This window comes from Phyllostomus discolor, chromosome 7 (assembly GCF_004126475.2).
Source record: "Phyllostomus discolor isolate MPI-MPIP mPhyDis1 chromosome 7, mPhyDis1.pri.v3, whole genome shotgun sequence".
Taxonomy (NCBI): Eukaryota; Metazoa; Chordata; class Mammalia; order Chiroptera; family Phyllostomidae; genus Phyllostomus; species Phyllostomus discolor.
In genome coordinates, this window is record NC_040909.2 from 64,889,030 (window position 1) to 64,893,658 (window position 4,629).

Below are 4,629 nucleotides of genomic sequence, written 5' to 3' on the forward strand. Positions count from 1 at the left end.
TACTTAGCAAATCCTCCAATATGAAGGGTACTAGCCTAAACATGCAAACAGAAATAAGCAAGTTGTTGGGAGCAGGAATACAATTTTTTTAAAATTATATTTTATTGATTATGCTATTACAATTGTCCCAATTTTCCCCCTTTGCACCCTTCCACCCAGCAGCCCCCACTTCCTCAGGCAACCCCTCCAGCATTATTCATGTCCATGGGTCATGCATATAATGTCTTTGGCTACTCCATTTCCTATACTGTTATGTTATTGGACATAACCATGGTTATGTCCCATGATTATTTTGTAACTACCTATTTGTACTTCTTAACCCCCTCACCACTTCACCAATTCTCCCTCTCCCCAATCCCATCTGGCAACCTTCCGGTAAATAACTTCTTTTCTCTTGCTTTTAAGAGTCTTTATCTTTAACGTTTGGCCTTTTAATAATAATGTGTCTTGGAGTGGGCCTCTTTGCAACCATCATAACTGGGATTCTCTGTGCTTTCTGGACTTGCACATCTATTTCCTTCACCAAATTACAAAAGTTTTCTTTCACTATTTTTTTAGATAAATTTCCCATATCTTGCTCTTTATCCTCTCCTTCTCACACCCATATGAGGCAAATGTTGGACTCTTAAAGTTGTCCCAGAGGCTGCTTATACTATCTTAATTTTTTTGGATTCTTTTTTCTTCTTATAATACTGTGTGGTTGTTTTATGGTTCCTTATGTTCCAAATCATTGATTGGACTCTTGACTTCATCCATTCTACTATTGTTTCTCTGTTAATTCTTATTTATTTCAATTAGTGCATTCATTGTTTCTCACTGGGTCTTTTTTATGCTGCTGAGGTCCTCACAAAGTTCCTTGAGCATCCTTATAACCAGCGTTTTGAACTCTGCATCTGATACATTGTTTTTATCCCTTTTGTTTAGCTCTTTCTCTGGAGTTTTGATCTGTTCTTTCATTTGGGCCATATTTCTTTGTCTTCTCATTTTGACAGGCTCCCTGTGTTTCTATGTATTAAGTAGAGCTGTTTTGACTCTGTATCTTGATAGTATGGCTTAATGTAGTAAGTGCCCTATAGGGTCCAGTGGCACAGCCTCCCCTTTCACCCAAGCTGGATACTTGAGGTGCGCCCTTCACAAGGTCTGAATACAGCCTCCTCTTGTAGTTGAGACTTGGTTGCTGTTGGGAGATCAATGGGAAGGATTTACCCAAGCCAGTCACCTGCAAGGACTGGCTATGACCACTGTCCAGCAACCTCCACCTTTTGTGGATGATCATCTATGCAAGGATAAGGTGCTGGTGCTCTGGTGTGGTCTATAGCTGTCTACTGGGTGCACTGGCCTTGAAGTTTCTGGGGTGGTGCAGGCCAAGGTCAGCCCCCACCTGTGTTTTGTCTGGGGCATCCTTCCTGGGCTATAAATCAATCTGCAATGGCTGCTACTTGTGCTGGGCTTGGAGATTCCCAGGTGAGGCGAAGCTATGACACTAATCTGACTGCTGCTATGGCTCACTATAGCCAGTTGTTTGTTTGATAGGATTTAGGAGTGAAGACCAGCCATTCACATGGAAAAGCAGCTTGGGTGGGCCCATAAGTTGGGTAGGGCAGAGACTCTGTGGATCTCCAAGGTGGGTCACACAGTGTCAGCCAATTGATGGAGCCTCACATATAGTACCAGCCTACCAGCTCTGTGGGGAGAGGGCTCAGCAAAGAACAATGGCCTCTGCTTGCCCCTATGGCAGACACTTCAGTCTCTCCCTATATACCACTGGTGCTCTTCAAGTTGCCACCCCAGTACTGGAGCTCAGAGGGAGCAAGTCTTATAGCTAAGTCTTACATGTGTTCCCCAAGAGGAACTGCTTAGGGCTCCAGCAGCCTCCTCCACCAACTCAATCCCTGCTGGTTTTCAGAACAAGAAGTTGTGGGGACTTGTCTTCCTGGAACTGGAATCCTGGGCTGCATGTCCTGGTATAGATCTGGGACTCCTCACTCCTGAGATATCCCTCCCAAGTTTTTATCTACTTAGGTGTATGGTCATCCTGTTCTGTATCCATGTCCCTCCTACCAGATGGATGAATGTGGTTTCTTCAATTCCATAGTTGTCAGACCTCCATTAAACTTGATTTCTGATGTCCCTGAGTGATGGTTGTTCTATATTTTAGTTGTAATTTTGATACATTTGTGCAAAATGTGAGCCATGTCTGCTTACATCACCATCTTGATTGGAAACCCATCCCAAAATCTTAAAATTAAAGAAAAATCTGTCATTAGTATCTACAGAGGTAGGAGACAATATTAAACCTATAAAACAAAAAGAGAAATTTATAGAACAAAAGTAAAGGTGTTAGAAATTGAAATTAAAGTAGAAGAAATAAAATTCTCAGTAGAAGGATGAGATTATAGAATTGATGAAAATCTCACAGAAACTGAGAAAATGCCTCTGAAATTAATGAAAAGTCATGGAGCTGGAAAGTGGGAGGGAAAGGGTGAGATAATTAGAATATCTCACCAGGAAGTCCCACACTCAAATGTTCTTTATAGAAATAAACATTATGAAATACAAAATTTGAAAAGCCTGCTTATTTTTCAGTGCAATGTATGAAGTAGAACCATACCATAACACATCATTACAAAATGACAGAACCCTATAGACAAAAAGAGGGATCTAAAAACCTCCAGAGATTTATGATACATCAGATCAAAGGAAAGATAAAAAACAGAGTCCCAGTGGATGTATCAAAAATAACTATAATATAGAATGAAACAATAGATCAAAAGGTAAAATCATATGTTTATTTTTAGAGACTTGGAGGTAAATACAAAAATAAATAGCTAGGAGTTATTGCCTCAGGAAATTGAAAAAGTGATGTACATGCACATGGAAGCTTTTCTTAAAATAATAAAACTTACAGAAATTATTATTTTTAAGTATGTTATATAGAGAGAAATTAAAGAGAGAGAGAGAGAGAGATTGATTCACTATTGTAGGACATATACCCTGTACTGGAGTACCCAAGAATGATTTTGTGACTAATCTGATGAAAGTGTTTGAAAACCAACTCAAATTTGTTTAAAAGCAACAAGTTGAAGTTGGAATATTTTGGTTCTCATTAGTTAGGAAGGATTCTGGGACATACCAGAATATCAAAGGCAGGGTTGCAAGAATCTAGACTCCATGTCTTTGCTCGGCTGCATCACAAAGACAAGGATTCTACATAAACCATATAAAAAGGCCATTGGAAGTCCCACATTTGCAGTTTTCCACCTTAGCAATCAAGTGGAATGAGAGCTTCTTTGTCCCAGTGTTCTGTTCATATACCAGTTAGTTAGGACAGACCTCTAAGAGTGGCTGAGCCTGGGTCAGATATCCTTCCCTGGCTAAATTGGACAAGGGTACAGGCATGGTGTTGTGATTGACTTTATCCTTCCTTGTCCCCCACCTCATGTCTTCTTCACCTACCTTTTACTACAGATAACACTGAAGTAACTACTTGTGTGTACTTAAAACCTGCCACTCCTTTGCCTCAACTGATCCAGGTCTTCTGCAATGCCATCAGAAAAATTCCTGCTGCAAAGCCTGGTTGTGTAACAGAGTGAACATCCTATGAGGCACCTCTTGATCAGTGGAATCTGGGAACCTGTGGATAAAAGTTTCTCTCTTCTGTCCCTCTGTCCAGCCTTCTAACATACATTCTTCATGGATCCCCAGAAGATGTAGTGGTATTAAATACCAGTTGCCCTCAATAGTGACTAACTTAAGAACATACAATTAGTTTGTTTATCCTTCCTTGTATGCTTCTCTCACCTACTTCCACTCCTCTTTCCCTCTTCCCTAAGATTATGTCCATAATCTAGACTCATGTTTCAGGTTCTTCTTTCTGGGGAGAATTCAGAAGTCTACTTTAGATGCCCTGAGCTATAGATTTCAGATACATCATCAGTGTCTTCTGACTGTCACCTGAGAAGGTGTAAAATATAGATTTTACCTTCATAACCATTCATTTTTATATGGACTAATTTTCCAGTAAATCCTAATGAAATGTAAGCTGATTCTTATGTAGGAGACAATTAGGCAAACAAATGTAAAAATTACTTTCATATATATTGTAAAGCAACAGATGATATAGAGTGTCATTAGACACTCTAGCTACTGGGAATATGATGTGAGATGTTCTTAGGGTAAAGCATGTTAAAGTGATGGTAAATATGAGTGTTAATTTATAAGCTCATTAATAACTGAGTGATTTTTAAAGGAACTTTTTAATTACACCCAGAATCAAAATATAAGATATTTTGTCCTTGGGTATTTCTAAAGTTAGCCCATTTAGACAGTCTTTTTAAAAGAAATTGTTTAAATTATTATCTTTTACTTTATTTTTTTAAAGATTTCATTTATTTCTAGAGAGAGGGCAAAGGAAGGAGAAAGAGAGGGAGAGAAACATTGATGTGGAAGAGAAACATTAATTGGTTGCCCAACCCCCTCCATGTGTCCCAACTGGGGACTGAATTGCAAACCTAGGTATATGCCCTGACTGGGACTCAAACCTTTTGCTTTTCATGACAAGTCCCAACCAACTCAGCCACACTGACCAGGGCTATTTTTTTTATTGTTGTCCTACTTTAAGTGTTTTTT